The following is a 21,902-nucleotide window of genomic DNA, read 5'->3' on the forward strand; positions in this document are numbered from 1 at the left end:
CTTGTGGCCCCCAGACCCCCGGCTAAATTTTCAGATAATTTCACTTTGGTCAAATCACATCCCTGGTTATTGGATTTCATTCACTGCCAGCCCAGTAAGAATGGATCTTTGACATTTATAGCCGTCAATAGATTATTTGTGGTAATTAACTCTTTGACTGCCAGACGTTTTCAGAAAAGGGATGCCGTGGGTGCCAGCCGATTTAAGCATTTTTGACTGATCTTTCAAGGTCCACAGAAAATTATGTGTTTGGACTATGGAAACACACATACTACCAAATGAAAGATTGGACTCTCATCTTTCATCAGAAAAAAAAGTTTGTTTCTACCTTATTCCGTTTTTCAGTAATCAACAATAGAAAATGGTTAGTTTCACCTCTGTTTTGAAAAAAAACGTCTTTTAACGTCTTTGGCACTCATCCATAGGATTTTACTAAACGTTATTTAACGTTTTTGGCAGTCAAAGAGTTAAAAAAAAATACAAAAAAAAAAAAAAAGCAATGATGATGACATGTCAAATCGGTAAAATTACCGAATGAACAATACTGAGCTCTCCAGAAAAAAAAGAAAAAAAAAAGATTATTTGTGGTAAACAAACTTTTTGGACCATGAAAATCAAATTGGATGTTTTACTTTATAATCCCTCATTGTTGGGAGTCAACGTATTCGTAACGAACCCCAACATTGTTTGTCGACATTCCTACTATGGATACCACAGCAGGTTTCTTTTTCAACAGCGATCCAGAAAGTCCATCTTTCAAACGCACAGAGACAACATTTGAGAAGTGATGGTTATCCTCTGTGCAAGGCCATCAGGTCGCGTTAGGTCTCGGAATGCCACACGCAGCTCGAGTTACTGCAGGTAAAAGCGGCGTAAAGGTCTCGGCGGTCCGTCCGCGTTTACGCTGAGCTCGGCGCACGCGTGCCGTGATGACGGCCGACAGGACCGGGAGCGTCGGTGTTGATCAACAACGGGCGTCTCCGCGCCCAATTCTGCCCCGCCTTTAAAGACTCGGACCCGGACTTGGGCGACGCTCGGGGCCCCCGGTGTGATTTTCCGGGCTGACAGTGACCCTGCCAGGGATGGGCGAGTACTCTGGTGCTCTTCTGGAAATGTCCACAGGGTGTTGGATGTTAAGAGATGAAGGGAAGGGGCGGGGGGTTGTGGGGGGGGCGGGGCTACTTGCTGGGGGTTAGTTTATATTGTGCCTCGTTCGTCCATGTGGTGACCTTGCAGGCCGCTTTGCCCACTGGGGAGCGCGAGGGAAAGGGAAGTGGAGGGTCACGATCCCTGCGGTGCACGTGTTGGACGCAGATGCTAACGCGGCCTGACGAGGGTCTATTGGAAACATATTCTCCGGGCCCTCGCCACTTTAGCCGCTCTCTTTCCCCCTTTTTTCTTCTTTCGCTGTTTTTTCTCTCTGACCTGATGGAGCCGAGCAGCGATCGCTGACCTTTTCCCTGACACTGAATTGTTCTGCCCGGCACCATAGGATCACTGTTTACGCACCCGGGGCGAGATCCTCGGGGAGGAAAGCACGCTGCCTACACCGCATAAACACAAACAGACACACACACACGCACGCGGATTTGCTCGAATCTCTCTTTTATTCTGTGTAAGTCCTTTGTTTCTGCAAATTGTTATTATGCAAGGTTGCCCAGGAAACGAGTGTGCAGAAATGTCTGACTACATTATCAACAATGTCTTATTGTGGTCAAGCTAAGGCGAAACTGGTTCTATTTTCACCATCCGGGACGTTCGTGTTCCTGATCTCCGTCTAGCTAGCTTACCACGTTGCCGGTTGTTTGTGCCGTGCGGCTCCACCAAAAGCCAATGTTTGAATACGTTAGCGCTTTTTGTGTGTTTGCTCCGTAAATGCTCGCGGCGGCGGCGCCCAAAAGGGTCTTTCGTGGAAGCGGGCGCACGAAGAGGAGCGTGCGTGATGCGCCGAGCGCCTCGCCGCCGTCCTGTAATCTCCCATCTGGAACGCGTAAATCATGACTCTGTATACGCTCAACTCTGCAGCCCTGACAGATTTATACAGCGCGAGCTTGTGTTTCTTAGGCTCTAGAGGCAAAGAAAATGTAAACTTTTTGAAACAGTTTATCACGGTGACTCGCTCGCTTTCAAAGGTTCGGGATCGTAAACACTTTGGGTGAGAAGTCGTGTTTGTTTTCCAGGGTTTTGAGAACATTTTCGAGGCTCTTAATCGTATCGGGTGAAAATTATTTTAAGCTTATCAAGATTAGATTTTTGTTATTGTTGTTTTTTGCTTTGACTTGCACAGATTTGAGATACGAGCGCTGCATGGTGGCAATCAAATCCGACGCGTGAACAATTCGTCACAGCAAAATTGGCAACCATTTTCAAGTTGCCGCTACGGCATTTTGAACTGTTTAAGGAATTGATGGCAAGAGGGAAGAAGCTGTTGGAATGTCTGCTGGTTTCACTGGTCGGTGCTGGATTTCACTTTCCTTTCCTTTCTTTGGTCCTTCCTCGGGTCTCCTGACGGCCTCACGACTCTGGCTGGAAGTGTTCGGTTTAGGTGAACGGTATGGGATTTTTTTAATAGGTTTTAGGTGAACTAATGAATACACACACACTCGCACGTACGCACATACACATTCTCACCCACATACAAAAAAAAAAAAAAAAAAAAAGAGAGCAATGATGATGACATGTCAAATCGGTAAAATTACCGAATGAACAATACTGAGCTCTCCAGAAAAAAAAAGAAGAAAAAAAAAAAGGAATGTCTGCTGGTTTTAGTTGGCATGGTTCGGTAATACCTACTTGAGGGAAGGAGATGGAAGAGGTAGTGACCCGGATGTGAAGGGTCCGTAAAGATTTCGCCTGCCCTTGTCACCAATTCACCTGTGAGTCTAATCAGGGCAATCGCTATCAAAATTGCTTTTTTCATGTAGATGTGTTCATTTATAACACGAGCCCAAATCAAATTCAACCCTTTCTTGTCGGCCGTCCCTTCGCCCACGTTCGAGGTCGGCCCCCGCTTTAAACGCCGCTCGAGTCGTGTTCTGCCTCAGATTCGGGGCGGCAGGGGAGCTGACATCGAACACGAAGGTTAAGTGACAGGCGGGGCACAATAAGGTCAGCTTGGGAGCGTCGCCCTTCCAGACCTCTCAGGAACAGAGCGGCAGGAAAAGGCCCAGTCAACTGCTTGCAGATGTGTCTGGACGCATGCTTCGCCGGAAAACACCAGGCAGGCGCCGCTCTCTGATGGTACCGCCGGTCACTTCTAATCTGCATCTGGCTGACAAGGGAGACATGCAACACTCCAGTCAGGACTCGCGCGCGCTTGTGTGTGTGTGTGTGTGTGTGTGTGTGTGTGTGTGTGTAATCTCAGCCACCCGACTCGATTGGACCTTGACAGGATATTTTGACTAATCTCCTGATAGCTGGCATCTTTGCTTGAGCTTGAGGAGTTCATGCACCGAGGGAGGTCATAAACATCCTCAGCCATCGACTTTGATTTGTTTCAATTTTGTATACCTTTTATTTGGAATATAGTGTTCAAAGTTTTCAGATAATTTCTAGATAACTGACATTTTTGGGGGTTATTTGTGCAACTCCTAAATACAGTAATTCCTTGCAGTAATTGATGTCCCTTTTAAAAAGCTTTAAATTGCATAGGTAAGCATTAAAAAAAAAAAAAATAATAAAAAAAATAAAAATAAAAAATATATATATATTAGTGTTTAAATGGTAGCTATACATTTGCCACTCCTAAATACAGTAATTCCTTGCAGTAATTGATGTCCCTTTTAAAAAGCTTTAAATTGCATAGGTAAGCATTAAAAAAAATATATTTAAAATTTTTTTTAAAAAATATTTAAAAAATATATATATATATATATTAGTGTTTAAATGGTAGCTATACATTTTCCACTCCTAAATACAGTAATTCCTTGCAGTAATTGATGTCCCTTTTAAAAACCTTTAAATTGCATAGGTAAGCATTAAAATATATATATATATAAAATAAAATTAAAAAAAATATATATATATATTAGTGTTTAAATGGTAGCTATACATTTGCCACTCCTAGATAAAGTTTACTGTTTAACTTCAACAAAACAGAAATTGTGTATTCAAAACAAATACATCACTTTGTACATTAGCTATCTTTTTTTTTTTTTCAGGACATTAGCTATCTTAATGCTAACATACAATAGAAAATGCCACCAAGGGGCTAATGAATAGCTTCGATGTGGCAGCAAAATTTATTTGAAGACAAATGGCGCCGAGTAAAATTTGACAGACAATATAGCAATACTGACGGCATATATTCTTTATCCTCTGAGAAAAATGGCAGCTTACTTGGCCACTTAGCTGTGAAACTCTTCTTTGTTTGCCCCTTTGAGCAAACGTCTCACTGAGCGGCAACATGTAGTGAATGTTGTTTTTTTTTGAGGTTGCAAAGACGTTCATCAGAAATTTGCAGTAACATGTTGAAAATGCGAAATTATATTTAGAACTTTAAAACAATTATTAGTGTAGCATTATCTACCACACATTAAAAAAAAAGTGTATTTAGACTTAGATTTAGATTTATTTAGATTTTATTTAGACTTAGCTCCATATAATTACGTTGAAACATACACAAATGCAAGCTGACTTTTTCTACGTGTTGACGTTGCTATATTAAATATTCTCACCAAAAGTCTGTACTGTGAAAACCTTCCACGCAGTTACGCTACTCTCGCAAATGAGTAAACGCGGCCCATATTTCAAATGAGATTCCGCCAGTAATGACTTAACTATCTTCACGGCAAACTCAATTGGAGAGCAGCCGGCATGTGTCTCATTTGTGTTATTATATTTACTAATAAGCGCAGGAGACGGCCACATTTGCCGTCTCTGTTGTCTCAATGCAATTTAAGGCCTTTTGAAAGACTCAACTTTTTTTTGCACACAACACCGTGGCTCGCTTCGACTCTTATGTGATTAACATTCAAAGTTTCACCGGAAAAATACACATTATTTCTATAAGTGACAAGAAAGAGGAACAAAAAAAAAAAAAGTAATAATAAAGTAAGGGAAACTGCAGAAGTTGACATTGGAGGGGATCACTTGCTTATCAAATTTTTTGTCCCCCGACCCTGCCCTGTCGTGTCCTTCCGCGGCTTATTATGGTCTGCCGTTCACCAGCTCCAAAAGCGACGTCATCAGCTTCTTTGTTACCCCCCCCCCCCCCACCACCACCTTCAGACGTGTGCGAGGTGTCACGAAGGAGCCAAACGGAGACGAGGCGAGTGATGCGAGTGTTTGTGAAAGGAGGAGGAAAAGCCTGATTGTGCCGCCTTTGCTATCTGTGTGTACACACACACACACACACACACACGCAAAATGACACACACCTACTTAGTGGGTGGTGTACTCGTCAACTCGCTCCTCCGCACCTTCCTGGAGAACTTTAGACCACGAAGTCCAAGGAACCCATAAACGTGTAGTTTATGCTAAGTGTGCGTTTGTGTAATGTTGTACAAAGGAGTGTTGGGGCCACACCAAAAAGGAAAAGAAAAAAAAAAAGTCATTGTGATTTTAGTCATTTCCACACAAACAATAAATATCATAAAATATATAAATGCATCTGTGAAAATCCAGTGCCACTTCAAAGTGAATTGTCAAAATGTTTTTTTTTCGTAAATTACTACGATTTCATAAAATGCAAAAAAAAATAATTCCCCCCCGATAATTCTTCTCATGGTATTTCTAGCACGCAAGATATCGTATCGTATTCAACTTTTGTGTCTCCCAATCTTTTTTTTTTTTACAAGGACATATTTCACTTCATAACATGTTGGATTTATGCAGTTATATCAAGACAAAAATACGATTTTATTCTTGTAATTCCCCGTCGTGTTTTATCATTCCTAACATATGGTTTTGTTCTCATAAAACTTTCTCCTTGTCATGTTATTGGGTTTGGTCATGAAAATATGAATTTCACTGACTTTATATCATAATCTGTGACTTTACTTTCACAATGTTTTGTTTTCCTTTCATTGCGTTTTCCCAACTGTTCAAATATATTTTCACTTTATAGAACTTTTGAGTTTGTCTTGCTTTTCATCCATTGATTTGACTGCATTCTTCCAATATTTTGACTTTGTTCTTAATCGTATTTTCACTTAACCTTAGCATTTTAGCCTAATTAATAACATTAATGAAAAGATAGTGGTTTGTTTGCTAAAAAATTGTTTTGTCTGACTGTGGGGATTTTCAGTCATCCGGCTCGCGGGTAACCGACGTAGATTGTTTGTTGAAATCGTGTTTTCCCAAAAACGTTCAAATATGTCTTTTTTTTTCTTCTTATAATCTTGTTCCATGACAGTTTTTTTTCTCATGAATTTTCAGTTAACTTTACCTCTTGACTTTGGCTTTACTCTCATAATAAGCCTTTTATTTTTTTCCTTCTTTTCTACGCCGCACCAACACATCCCAAAAATGTGCAGAAAAAGGGAATATCTTTCAATATGTTCATTCCCGCTGTCATCGTCTCCATTTTTTTTTCCCGCCATTCCAGGTCTTGTTTTCATCTGATTGTGTGCACCTATTGATTGACAAGTGGCTCCAAAGCCACTCAGGCCTCTTAAAATACCAGGCCGGGGCTTCGGGTTTCAGGCCCCGGCCTCGGGGCCCCGCCATTGTCTACGTCTGGAAGGCTGGCTCCATCCCGGCCCGGCCCAGTCGGCCCCCCATTCGGCCCGCCTGCTGCTCTCGGTGGGGCTGACAGGGTGTCAACACTGACAAGAACGCGGCAGTCAAGGAGAGAGACGGGCAGACGGCACACGGACCGAGGCGCCTCGGATGGCAGCCCATCTCAAGGGTCTTGCCTTTCGAGTGCTCCTCACTCATCTTTTTGTCCCCTTCGGTGTTGGCGTCCTCTTCCCGCCCCGCCGCAGCTTCACAAGTTCCCCGGCTGAGGGGGGGGGGGGTCGTTTACTGACTCGGCGCTAGCCGTCACTCATGAATGGGCCGGAGCTCACGTTTCCCGCCGCTTGAATGGCGCATGCAATCGAATCTCCTGTACCTTCCGCTAGTTTCATGCAATGGACGCTCTGCGGTTACGCCGCTCGCTTTTGTGTCTGCGGGTAATTATGTACAGTTTGGTTATTATGACGGCGACGGTAGCGCCGCCGTCGCACCCTCGCGCCTCTTTCATGGTTGGGGCTTAGCTTGGCGTCTCGTCCGCCCCTACCTGACATTTTAATCAGGTTGAGTTGTTGCGCCGCCACATCCCCTCAGCCCAAGAGTCTCATCCGGAGAATGCATGTAATGAAATTTGCCCTAAATCACGGACATCAGGCCGGAGGTCCAAAAGGTTAAGAGGAGCGTCGGGTCAGGTCCCATATAAAGCTCCCTGGGCAGAATTAAAAGGGAAAGGCTCCCTTTGTCCAAGCGGCCAAACAGGTCAAGCAGGTCAGGAGGTCAGTGTCAGAGGGTGGAAAGGTGGTGGTGGAGGTGGGGGGGGGCGTTACTTTGGCCCTCCACCCTCAAACTAAACAGTCCAACAGCCACTTTTGCCAAATCCAAATTGCCTGCTGGAAAATTGGGGCATAGCGCCATCTCCTAATCCAGTGGATCTCGAACTTTTTATAACCAAGTACCACCTTAAAAGAACACTTGGAGTACCAACAGGCCCAAGTGGTCGGGCGGTCAAAAAGAGAGAGAGAGAGCAAGAGAGAAAACCCCTAATATATATATATATATATATGTGTGTATATATATATATGTGTGTATATATATATGTGTATGTATATATATATATGTATATATATATAAATATATATATATATGTGTGTGTGTGTATATATATATATATATGTATATATATATATATATGTGTATGTATATATATATATAAATATATATATATATGTGTGTGTATATATATGAATATATATATATAAATATATATGTATATATATATATATATAAATATATATATATATATGTGTTAAACTAGTAGAAATATGGCCGCATCTTTTAGTCATGGTACATTAATTTCAAAATAATTCATAAAATTAAAAAGATGTACTGTACTGTAGAAAACGAGCGATTCATCAAAAACTTTAACGTGATGCAACTTGTGAAATTCGGCATATATATTTTTAAATTGTAAAATACAACTTGACCATAGTCTCCACAAATATATGCGTTATTATCAAATTAATTACTGCAAATTTTTTTTATGTGGATGTGTCTGCTGCTGCGTTGCGACTGGAATTCCCCCAGTATGGGCTTCCTAAGTAAGGGGTGGTCAGTAAATGAATCGCGCATTAAAAAAAATGAGTGGCATCAAAGGAACTTTAAATTAACTAAAAACAAACAAACCAAAAAAAATAAATAATAATAATAAAATATATACATATATATTTTTTTTTAATGGAAGGAAGAAGACACACACATTACAGCACCTGTGACATCATTGTTAGCGACGCATGAGGGCAGATGACACGGGGGTGGGGCGGGGTGTGGGGTGTGGGGTGGGTGAGATGTTTGGAGGGGCCCAAATTAGATTCACGTCAAACCCCCCTGCTCATTGATAAAGATGACAGATGCTCGCACGGGGCCCGGCGCGCCAGAGTCAGACGTTAACGCGGTTAACTGTTATTTGCTAGCAGTGCTATTACTCTAAATGGCATTACGGCGGGATGGGTGGCTGCAAGACGCGCCGGCGAGCCGGCTGGGTGTGTGCGAGCGTGCGTGTCTTTATGGCTCGACTTGGAGCCGCTCTTTTTAAATATTGAATGAAAATGGAGGCTGATTGAGACGAATGGGTGTTGATGCCTGATGTCCCAATTGGGACGTGGTCGCTAAGAGATGCTAATGATGGCTAAATCTTACGGGATAAGTTGCTAGCATGGGCGGTCTTGTGGCTTTCTTCCTTGAAGTAACTAAGTACAAATACTTTATTACTTGAAGTCGATTTTTTAGATATCTGTGATTCACTTGAGTTAATTTTTAATGACACTTTTGTTCCAACTTTTGAAAACAGCTTTTTACTTTTTTCAAAGTAAGCGAACTACTTTTTTTTTTTTTTACCTCCATACATTAACAAAGACCCAACCGATTAATCGGCAAGCTGATTTAATTGGGCGGTATTAGCTCTTTTACAATCGGCAGGGTTTAAAAAAAAAATATGTTGTCCATTAACACATTGCAATTCAAGATAAATATAAGGACATTCAACATGCTGCCAAAACAAAACAGCTAGAAAAAAATGTTGTAAAGTAAAAAAAATAATAATAATAATAAAAAAATAAAAACCTCAAGGACAAGGTACTATAAAACTATTCATCTATTCCTCGTTTAATCAATATCTTTATAGGTGTAAGTGTTTAGGGACCCCAAAGAAAAGTATATATATTTTTTTTCAATTAATCAGAAGATTAATCGGTTATTGGAATCCTACTCTGTGAAATATTGAAATTATTATTATTAAGTCAGGATCCTCTACAGCAGCTCCTTGCTGCTATATAAATAAACTTGACTTATTTTGTGTTTGTGTGGTTGACGGTTTATCCCGTTGCATAAACGACACCTCAGCAACCCTGCGGCTCTCCTTGCCCACACGTGAGGGCATCACAGGACCTTAATTGCTCTATTTTCTTTTTTTTTTTTTTCATGTCACTGTAGCTCGTTCGTAACCAAAGTCGTGACTCGCATCACCCTCTCCGAAATGTAAAAAAAAAAAAATTCCCAGTTTTTTCAGAAAGCACAAAAAATATATATATTAGCAAACACTGCGATATTTTTCTTGAATGCCAACTTTTGACAATAGACGCACGCAATATATAAATAAACTTGACTTATTTTGTGTTTGTGTGGTTGACGGTTTATCCCGTTGCATAAACGACACCACAGCAACCCTGCGGCTCTCCTTGCCCACACGCGAGGGCATCACAGGACTCTAATTGCTCTATTTTCTTTTTTTTTCATGTCACTTCAGCTCGTTCGTAACCAAAGTCGTGACTCGCATCACCCTCTCCGAAATGTAAATTTTTTTTTCCCAGTTTTTTCAGAAAGCACAAAAAATATATATATTATCAAACACTTCGATATTTTCTAGAATGCCAACTTTTGACAATAGACGCACGCAATAAAGCGCCGCACCAAAAGGTAAAGTCTCCCAATCCACTTTAACGAGCTCGGGAACATTGAACGCATGTGAAAGTGTGCGTCGCTGATAGCAATCCTCGGCCCAACGAGAGAATCAATCAGATAGAGTAGCTCGCGTCTGCTCTCGTGTCTTCGGGGTAGATCCACAGATGTCTGCCATGTTTACGTGGAGTGACCCTCATTCTTCTTGTCCATCCCAAGGGCTCTCCTTCTCTCCTTCTCTCTCTCTCTCTTCCGCTCTCTATCTCGATCTACCTCCGCGTCTCGGCCTCGCTCCCTTATCAGACTGTCTGCGCTTGTTGACCCGACTGGAGTTTGTTCGTCATCCTCTCCAGGCGTCACTAAGGCAATTTCAGTTATGACAGTAAATCAGCTGACAGGCTCCGCTATCAGTAACTGACACATTCAACATCTAAAGCAAAGTTTAATGGCCAGCTATAAACATTTATGGCTATGGCTTTTCTTTTTTCTTTTTTTTTTTTCTCTCGGTGCAACGGAGTATCTCTTTGGAACTAGTTCAGTCTCCTCTTATCACACACGCACGATGTCAGAGTTACGGAGACAAAACAAGCTGCCGGCACCCACGCAACCTGTTTGTTAAGATCGGAGTCTTTTTTCCGCCAAAAAAAAAAAAGCATTTGATGTATTTATACTTCTCCTCTGATTGGACTGTTGAATGACTGCGGGGTCAAAAAGGAGCTGATAAGGTCCGCCCAAAGGTGTGAAAACAGCGCTTGGAATAACAAGACACAAGGTCGGGTTTGTTCCGAGTAAGAGGAATATAATAAAATAATCTGCGGGACCTGTTTTTACAGCACTCCCACTTTGTAAACACTTTAATCAGATAAGCGTCCGAGGAAAAAATGTTGAGTGGTGTGGACTCCCCGAGCATCGCCACTATTTAGCCGAGCTGTCAAAGTGGGCGTCTGAGCCGCAAACTATTTATCAGCCTCTGGGAGAGTCGCGCAAGCCCCGAAATTGCACTCAAACGTGCAAACAAATAGCAGACAAAGTTATTGTATTGTCAGCTGCGCAAGCGTCGGGTTGCCGTAGAACGACGTCTTTTTCTTTTCTTTTTTTTTTCCTTTTTTTCCGGAGAGCTCAGTATTGTTCATTCGATTTGACATCATCATTGCTCTCCTTTTTTAAAAAATAAATAAATAAATAAATAAAAAATTCTTTCTTTTTTTAAATTTTATTTTATTTTTCATTTTTTTTATTTTATTTTTTATTTTTTTTAAATATATATACATATACACATATATATATATATATATATATATATATATATTTTTTTTGTATGTGTGTGTATGTGAGTGCGTGCGTGTGTGTATTCATCAGTTCACCTCAAGCCCATTAAAAAAAAAATCCCATACTAGTTTATGGAACGGGATATACGTAGAACGACGTCTTGACTCCAAAGAACTTTTTTTTTGGGAGGGGGCGGGGGGGTTAAAAATTGTAAAAATGTCGTCTAACGGCCCTTGACATACAAAAAAAGTCTTTTGGAACTACAGCTGACTATCGATTCCAATTTCCTCAATCGATTCAATTTCGATTCTCACGAGTTCAGCTCGATTCGATTTCGATTTTTTATTTTTTTATTTTTCCCCGATTCGATTTGATGATCTTAATTCAATGTGATATCGATTAATTATGGCACATCAATTCTTCTTAAATGTCAAGCACATGATTAAAAACTCCACAAAAAGTAAATTTTGCTGTAACTGGTTAAATGGTTTAATTTATTAATGAAAGTAATACGTGCTAAAATCACTTAAAAGTTACACAAATATTGACATCAGCAAGGAAGAGATGAAAATATTTTCATCAACTAATCGAATAATTGTACATCTAAATTAAAAAGATTCTGAATTGTCTTCAAGTGCAAAAAGTGTCATGTCTTTCATAAATATAAGAAAATACTTGAACAGTAAATTTGAATAAAATCGTAAGATGCAAAATAAATCAGCCTTTAAAATTCTACTTTCTTAAGAACTTATAAGAAAATGATATATAAAATAATCGATATGATTATGAATCAATATCATGCTTGAAAAGGAAAATCGATTAGATTTCTAAAACCCAGCCTTATTTGGAACCATATTCTAATCCAAACAGGAAGTCCGCCATTTTGAATTTATATTTGAATTTTATGCCATTTTTGCCCTTTTATAGAGGTCCTATTTTAACAAACTCTTCCTACAAAATGTATTTGATCATCTTCAAACCTTGGGTGTTTCATCTAAAGACGTTAAAGATCGAAAAAAAATAAATTGTTGAAAACTTTTCCGATTTTGTTTGAAAGCTGTTGCCGTGACGACGACGCGCTTGTTTGCAAAGAAAATGATGCTGGAACACAAGGTCCGGCAAAAACCTTGATATTTTAGAGGCTTCTTTTCCAATGTGAGCTTTCCTGTATTCAACCTACTGTTAAAAAAAAATCATCAAAACAAGAAAGCCTCAAACTTCATCACCGCGCAAGCCATCTTCGGCCATGATGACAAAATACGTTTTTATCTCAAAAGTGTGCATGAAAATCACTTTTCCCATCAGCACTTTGTCTGCACTCATACAATGGCCAGCACAGTTTGCCATCCCCGTACCGTAAGCACAAAAAGTTCCCTGGCAGAGCAAAACAAAATCGCTGAACAATGCAACAAAGGAGTCCGCCGAGCATCCCGGATCGCGAGTGGCGGCGGCGCGGCGCAGATATGACAACGCGGGGTTTAATTAGAGCATCAACACCAGCATGCGGCGGCGGCGGCCGGCCGGCTGATAAGGAGAGCAGACAGATGACAGGAGGTGTGCGAGGCCGCTTGGAGACAGTCTTATCTCGGGGCGGGGGAAAGACTGCAGCCGCCCTGGCTTCCTCACGCAATGGAGGGAGGGGCGGAGAAGGAGGATGTGTGTGTGTGTGTGTGTGTGTCTGAAGCGGGGGTGTGTATACGTGATAGGCCTGTTACCTGTGAGTCAGCCGTGCTTTTCTTCCTGGATGACTGGCACGTGTCACGTACGGACGGGGCAAAGGCTGCCGCCGATACCTTCGATGCCTCGGTGCCATCTTGTGTTCTCTCGTTTGCTTGGGTTGAGGTCGACAAGGATGGCCTTGCGGACACTTCATTAGGTACACCTGCACTGGTTAAATAAGGGGACCAAACGACCGTCATCTCCAAAGCCCTTTTAGCGACCAATATGGATGATTTTTTTTTAGGCTAATAACATTCCGATTCATTTTTAAAAGTAGATACCGTATCGACCGAGACATAATAAAAGCTGCCCTGTCATTGGTTCAAAGCGTTCAAGGGCCAATCGGATATCTTAATGTATCACAAGATGCTGCATCCAAAGTCCTATATTAAGCGTCAGAAATAATAGTATCGGCATGTTACTTGTTAGCACTTGCCGATGCCGATACCACTGTTTTAATGTAGTATCGGTTCCTTTCCCCGATATCAGTTACACTACTTACAAGAATAAATATATAAATTACAGACAGAACGAAAAACAAAAAAACGGCTGGGGAATGTCATTATCTTTGTCTTATTTTGTATTATATTGTGTAAAAATAAAATAAATCATTTTGGAAAAAAAATCTTTTTTTTTTTGGCCGATTTTGAAAGAACGATGTCCGATTAATCGGTCAGGCCCTGTTTTTGACATTTAACAGCGAGCCCTACACGTAAATTGCAGATATCTATAACTGACCTTGTGGATACACATCACTGGCAAACGAGACACCATCGGTACGAGTCAGAATGATACTTCAGATATCCCAAATGAGTGATTTACAAAAAAAAAAAAACGAACACATAATTTTCTAGATATGGAACTCATCACCAGCTATTCACTGAAAAACTCGCCTATTCACGTTTTTTGTGGTCTTTCTGATAAGTGCCACAAGATGCTGTTAAAAGTCATCTGAATAGGAAAGTAGTAGTGCGATTACCCAATAATTGCAGATTTTCATGTTAAAAATCCAATTTTTGTCTGACACATTTTGTTTGCAAATATTTTCTCGTGTCCAAACACAATATTAGTGTGTTTTAAAGTTGAGGTATTTTAAAGCTTAAACAAATAATTTAATTTTTTTTTTGCCATCATAAATGACATACGCACGACAATTTCTATACATTTTTTTTTCCTCTCAAATATTAAGTGTGTGTTTAAAAAAAAATGCATCTAAAATTGTGTTTTGGTGCTCAGTCTATAAAATATATATTTATTTTTTTTCGCAGATTTTCACCTATTTGTTGGTCTAGAACGTACGGTAACTCTAGTGATGGCAAGTATCGGAAATCATATTTTTCATTTGAAATAACATTCAATAATTTTGTGATCAATTAGTATTATAGTCCCGGCAATTAATGTTTCTCGGTCGGTATCCTTCATGAATATATGACCGTGTTCCAAACAGCTGATCCGGCACATTCCACACAACTGCAACTGTACCTAATATTGTCTTTAACTCTTTGACTGCCAGACGTTTTCAGAAACGGGTTGTCGCCAGTGCCAGCCGATTTAAGCATTTTGACTGATCTTTCAAGGTCCACAGAAAATGTTGTGTTTGGACTATGGAAACACACATACTACCAAATGAAAGATTGGACTCTCATCTTTCATCAGAAAAAAAAGTTTGTTTCTACCTTATTCTGTTTTTCAGTAATCAACAATAGAAAATGGTTAGTTTCACCTCTGTTTTGAAACAAACATCTTTTAACGTCTTTGGCACTCCTCCATAGGATTTTACTAAACGTTATTTAACGTTTTTGGCAGTCAAAGAGTTAAACGCTCTTCCCTGTGTATTTATTTAAAAAAATAAAAAATAAATAAAAGTAAAGCCGACTTGGCTCAAGTGTTAGGATCAGACTTTGGAGCGGAAAGTCGTCGACGGTGTTTTTCATGTGCCGCGAAAGGAAAAGCATCAAACGACGTGCAGGCAGACGGACGAGCGTCTATTTGTGTTTGTGTATGCTAACGTTTATGGGGGATATTAAGTCACGGAGGGAGATGTCCATAAAACAAACAACAAAAAAAAATCCATATAGCCCTGCTTGGGCTTGAGTGTGTGTGTGTGTGTGTGTACGAGTAGGTCCGGGTGGGGTGGAGTGGGGGGGGGGGGGTGAGCGTGAGGCTCTGGCTCCTAGCTGTCTGCGCCTCGCTCCCTGCCGCTCACTGCACACCACATTATTTTTAACCCACTGCCTCCGAGAGGAAGCAGGAGACGTTTGGGCCTCTGAAGTCCAGCACAATGAGTGTGCGCACACACACACACACACACACACACACACACACACACACACAATTAGCGAGGAGCACACGTGTGCTGATACACAAACGCGCAAACAGACACACCGGCTTTTGTCATCTGCCAAACTCGCTTTTATCGCGCGCGCGCACGCACGCACTCGAAAAGACACTTTATACACCCCCCCCAGCCACCAGACGTCCGTCCACCTTCCGCTGTCAGTGTCTCACCCTCGCCCGTCCCTGTTGACCCAGATCCTCCAGCGGGTCACCCCGGGTCAGCGGGCCGCAAATGAACTGCTGCTAATTACGGTAAACAGCAACACGGCGGCGGCGGCGGCGGCGTCGGAGTGCCTTGTCCGTGTGTGCGTGCCAGCGAGTGCGGAGAGTGGACGGGTCTCATTCCTGGGAAAAGGGAAGGTCCCATGAGGCAATCAGGCTGCTTTTGGTTGCCGCTGTTGAGCTTTGAGGCGCTTGTGTCTGTTTTCTCACTTCCGCTTCTGCTAACTTAATCACGAGCTTGCTGATTGGCACTTGGAAGCGCAGCCTGTAGGTCCAAATAAACCGCCAAGCACGGGTTCTGTCGGCGCTGGGGAATCCAGTCACATGGCTTGACTTTTTTTTTTTTTAGGATTATTCAATTACAAATGTGTTATTGAATTTCAATTTATTTCAAATATTTTAAGTTGCCCATATGAGTACGAAGAGCCCTGCCTGTTTTACTCTGACTGCATCTATCAGCTTTTATCTTCCCTTTATAGTTTCTTATGAGGAGTGAGGGACGGAGTTTTTTTCACCTCGTTTGAAGTCGCGCCTTCGTTTGATGTCGCAGTTACGCTTTGGGCCAGAGGTGGCAGTCACGAGTAAAAAAAAAAAAAAAAGTGACAAAATGCACAAAGATAAATAGCCCAGAAAGCTAGCACAATTTTTTTTACCCAAATGTCTCGCATGTGTGTACTGTATGTTACAATATAACATTAATAATGATAATAATGATACACTCTAAAAACAGAATTTGGGTCAAAAATGGACTGATTAGCCCTTGAGTCAATTTAATCCAACTTTCTGGGTTGGGTTTTTGTTCAATATCGTGTCATTTGTACTAAATCGGCAAAAATTGGGTCGTTTTATACAAAATGACCCAATTTTGGGGGGGTTCATTTGAAAACAACCCATTTTTGAGGTGCTCATTTTGTGCAAAAATAACCCATAAAGTTGAGTTTATTTGACCCAAGTAGTGGATCAGTCCCTTTTTTGACCCAAATTGGGTTAATTTTGACCCAACTGTTTCTTTTAAGTGTATAGGACATTTGTTCCTCTTCAGTGATCCATTTTTAACAAAAAAAAATTCTCCGACTTTCGATCTTGAGGTGCCAAAAAGGAAATTGACCATATTTGGAATACAGGCTGTCCGTCCGACAAACGAGGACTTGCTCCTGAAAGTTAGCTACCTGTTGAAGGCAGCTAGCCCGTGATCACATGATCCGCTCCCCCCTTCTACTCCTCCTCCCCCTCCTCCCCCTCCTCCTCCTCCCTGCCCGCCGCCTCACATGACTCCATGTTGTCTAATTGACTCCACTCTCTGCAACACACCCAATCAAGCGCTCCCAGGATGCCTCACAGGGGAGGAGGGAAAGCGACAGACTGACTGAGTGGTGCCTTGTAAGTGTTTAACCTCCTGCAGAGGGGTGGACACGTACACACACACACACACGCAAACACACACACTGTCTTGCCTTCTGAAGCCGGTGCCATTGACATCAGATTACAGATGAGGCAGCCCATAATTTCCCGAAAACCACAAACGCAGCGGCCTTGGAAACATACACCTCGTCTTTGCTCTCTTTCTTCCAACGCGCGCACGCACACACACACACACACACACACACACACACACACATACACACACACACACACACACACACACTCGTGCACTTGAAGGGAAAGGTGATCAACAGGGAAAGTGATGGCTGGGGGTGAATTGAGGGTAATTAAGTCCAGAAGCTCCACGTCTGAATCGATGAGATGAGAGGTCGCAGGCCCATCTCACGTTGCACTTCTCCCACTTTGGACTCCTTCTCAACTCTGTTCTTTGTCCTGCACCCACTTTTTTTATTTATTTATTTATTTGTTTTGGTCTAACTTGGATTTGTAGCTCATACTCGCACGCGCACCATGAACTAGCCTGACACAGATGCCGCAGTTACACTTAGGGCCAGAGGTGGCAGTCACGAGTAAAAAAAAGCCCAGAAAGTTAGCCCAATTTTTTTGCGATTTGCGGCGGCGTCATCGTCAAGCGTCCCGATACTTTTGTCCATAGTACCGCGTGCGCTAAAACATTACTCGCATGCGCACCATGAACTCGCCTGACACAGATGTCGCAGTTACACTTTGGGCCAGAGGTGGCAGTCATGAGTAAAAAAAAAGGGATAAAATGCACAAAGATAAATAGCCCAGAAAGTTAGCCCAATTTTTTTGCGATTTGCGGCGGCGTCATCGTCAAGCGTCCCGATACTTTTGTCCATAGTGCCGCGTGTGCTAAAACATAACGCCCCCCCCCCCCCCTGTTTTATTCTGACTGCACCTATCAGCTTTTATCTTCCCTTTATAGTTTCTTATGAGGAGTGAGGGGCGGAGTTTTTCTTACCTCATTTGAAGTCGTTTCTTCGTTTGTCAACTGTCGCTTTAAGATCGCGCACATGAACTAGCCTGGTCACAGACGCCGCAGTTACACTTGGGGCCAGAGGTGGCAGTCACGAGTAAAAAAGCCCAGAAAGTTAGCCCAATTTTTTTTGCGATTTGCGGCGGCGTCATCGTCAAGCGTCCCGATATTTTTGTCCATAGTGCTGCGTGCGCTAAATCATAACAGCCCCCCCCCCCCCCCAGTTCCCTCCACGGGGGCGTCAGTTGACTTCCTGCCTCACGACCCATCCCGCCGCCGCCACGGTGTGCAGCCAAACGCCCCGAAAGTGTCTGCCGCATTGTTCTCCCACTTGAAAGTCAGCAAAGCTTTGTCAGCGTCCCCTCGCGCCGCCACCCCCGAAAAGCGATTCACACGCCGCGCCGTATTTTTAGCTCGTCCCGAGTTCGTTCCTGTTGTTCCGGCAATTCTTGAGTAATCTTTTTCAGACGCCCTCCACCCCCCCTCCTCCCGCGCCCCTCGGCCGCACCACCTCCTCCATTGTATTTTTAGACAAAGGTGAAAAATGGCAGAGCTGATTGTGAATTATGGCGGGCCTTCCTGGTGATGAGGGGTTTCGAGAGAGAGATTTTAGAAAACTACTGATAACGAAAGACAGTTTTAACAAAAAGACATTGTTGCAAAAAAAGAGACAAACAAATCTGAATTTCAATTATTTTCAATTTTAACAAAGCCGCAGTGTTCAAGTTAGGACGAGACAGCTACTTTGCTTCCCTTATTAAAAAGCATTTCATATTTCACTTTGTTTTTATTTTGCATTATTTGCACAGCTTTCATTGGTCGGTACTACGGCACAATTTTTTTTGTCATACCATCGGTATACTTGTAGCTCATCCGATATAAATTCCTTGTGTGTGTGTTTACATACTTAGCCAATAAAGATGATTCTGAACTCATTTTAATATCTTACTCTCAGCTAATATTGACTGTTTTCACACTTCTGACAAAAAGTTGTTTTTTTAAATTAAATAAATCATATTAATTAATTTAATGACAATTTAATTTATTCATTACATTTTATTATTTTTCAAAATTCCTTTTATCTGCTAGGAAATGCCATTCTTTACCCTGAAAAAAAGTTGAAAGTTAAATGCTGAAGTTTAACATTAAATTTACTTTCCTTTAATGGTTTGTTAAAATTTGAATCCATTGAGCAAGAATTGGCCTTTTTTTTTTTAGACTTACAAAATGCTGTCAACTTTTTTTTTTTTTTTTCCATTTTGGATCATATGCGTGAATCAAATCAAGCAAAAAAAAAAAAAAAAAAAGAAGTCCAAATTGTTCAGCTAAATCCTTCAGTTTCGTGCAAAATCAAATTTGCGGCGCTGTAAGCGTAACTCGGTCAGCAGCCCTGATCGGAACTTGTGGCGTTGGCATGAAGATGAAATGTTTCCGCTAATTACAAACGACAAACTGAAGTTACCACAATCACAAGGTCGGAGGTTCATCATCCACACTGCAGACTGCACGTCCTCGTTCACTTTCAAATCCTTGCTGGCAAAATGTGATTTCTCCCGACTCGTTGTGTATTAGGACCATTTCCGCTGCACGTCCCATTTAATGACTGTGTCCTTTTTTTTTTTTTTTTTGCTACTTTACTTTATGCTACGTTACATAACGTTTAGTTGGCCTGGGTTGACTCTTCCCCGCATTGATTTAAATGGTAAATGAGCAATTATTTTGCCTTATTTAATAATGGATGCAACTGTAATGTAGCATTCAGGCCATATTTGATTTGCTACACTTTTTTTTTTTTTTTGTAGTTTAGATTTTGTGTGGGTCTTTCTAAGGTTTTTTTTTGTGCCGTTGCTGACCAATTGGTGAATTTGGACGGGCCGTATCCGATCTGTGCATTTATATCGGCTGCTATGTGATACGTATCAAATTATATCACATTAGCATCCACGTTTGAGCGGCCATGATGCAATAATTATGCCACGTGAAAGCAAAAAAAAATAAAAATCTGAATCATGGGTAGCCATGCCCAAGTTAAAGTGGTAACTTGACTTGTGGGATTGATTTGCTCCTTGACAATGCTTGTAACTCAAAGCACTCGTATCTTAAGTCATCTTCCCCCATTGAAATGAATGGAAATGCGCTTAATCTGTTCCAGCTCCACACAAAAACAGCAACAACATTTTTCTAACATGTTTTTTAATAAGAAAAAATAGTACTCTGCAGTACTGTCCCTATAAACCATTTTGTGGATCATGATTTAATTCTTCATTGTACAGTATATCAAATTGTTATTTCGCATTGAAATGAATTCAAGGAGCACATAAGTAGCCTGTTAAAATTGCTCAAATAATGTACATTGACAGCATTTAAATGTACTTACAAACAAAAAGATTTGTTAGATAGCTTCCTGAAAAAACTAAAAGACCATATTTTGTGTGTGTATATATATATATATATATTTTTTTTTATTTATTTATTTATTTTTTTTGATTATACCTTAATCAACGGTGTTGAGGAGTGGGGACATAGTTTTAAACCTGGATTTAAAAACATTTATACTTGGGATGACTTCACTTCTATTGGCAACTCATTCCATTTGTGTGCAGCATAACAGTTAAATGCTGCGTCACCGTGTTTGCTATGATTAAAAATTGCTCCTTTTCTGTTTTACTTCACTCAAGCTTTTTTATATTATTATAGTTCCATTTCCAGTTCCATTTAAAAAAAAAAATACACACTTTTTTTCCTTGTTGGATGGAATTATATGAAATCTTACAACATCCGAATGAATTTAGACGTTATCAAGACAGGCAATGGGCTCGGTCCAAGTGGAACATTATCTCATCATTTAAGCTCGATTAAGAGGGTCCGCGCCATGTGACGTTTGGAAGCCATTTAAATCATTGTGTGCCTGTCATGCATTTTGCTGTTCTTTGACAAGAGTTGCAATCGACTAATAGACCCGGGGGTGGGGGGGGGGGGGTGGGGGTTGCAAATCCAACGCATTCCATCGAGAACACTTTCCTGCGCGGCTTAATTGGTTTTCTTGAAGTCGGCGGGCGTGGACGGGACTGAAGTAGGAGAAAGTGGGTGGGGGCACTTGAAGGGGGGGGGGGGGGAGGTTTGAGTCGAACCACTCCGACAATCCGCGTTTAAGGCGACCGTGTTTCATTTCCTGTTGCCTGCCTCAGTTCCCCTTAAACAGCATTACCTGTTGAAGCCAGTTAAATCGCGGACAGCGTGATTAGAAGGCCACTGAGGACACTCAGTCTGGGCAACAAAGTAGGGACTAGCCTTTAATTCAATTTATCTTTACAAACATACACATCTGTGGCTAATTTACCGCAAATTTTCGAGATGTCTTTTACTGCTTGGACGGAAAAGTTTGGCCTTAACTAAAAAACACTCTCTCCACCCGGAGCCGCGCGTATCTGGATATTGATCATGTAGCCCGTAATAAGGTCTAAGGCTAGTGAGTGCTGCATGAAACAGTACATAAAAAATTGTCCTAATGGTGCGTTAATGACCGGGATCAAAAGACGAGCGCATTAGCCGGGGATTGCATAAATTCCCCGGGCCAGTTCCAGGTTAATGAGGATATATGGTTTCCCTCCAAATGTTATTTTGATGGATGTGTTATTTTTGTGCTCTGTATTAGATTCGGACATTTTGCAGGAATTCTATGAGCCATGGACTCGAACATTGTCTTAGACAGCGTGGCCTTTAAAAAAAAAAGCTTCTTTTGCTGCCCATGTGCATAAACACAACTGGAATATCGCAACTGCTCTTGAAAAGGAAAAAAAAAAAAAAAACACTAGTTGTATTTGTTTGACTACATTGTGGTGAACGC

At 41.4% G+C, this 21,902-nt stretch overlaps 1 protein-coding gene across 5 annotated transcripts in view; it reads left to right on the forward strand.

Moving 5' to 3' along the window:
• Nucleotides 1-21,902, forward strand: part of LOC144063798 (uncharacterized) — a 264,774-nt gene that overhangs the window by 162,498 nt on the left and 80,374 nt on the right. The window lies entirely within an intron of this gene.

Source organism: Vanacampus margaritifer, chromosome 14, assembly GCF_051991255.1.
Source record: "Vanacampus margaritifer isolate UIUO_Vmar chromosome 14, RoL_Vmar_1.0, whole genome shotgun sequence".
NCBI lineage: Eukaryota > Metazoa > Chordata > Actinopteri > Syngnathiformes > Syngnathidae > Vanacampus > Vanacampus margaritifer.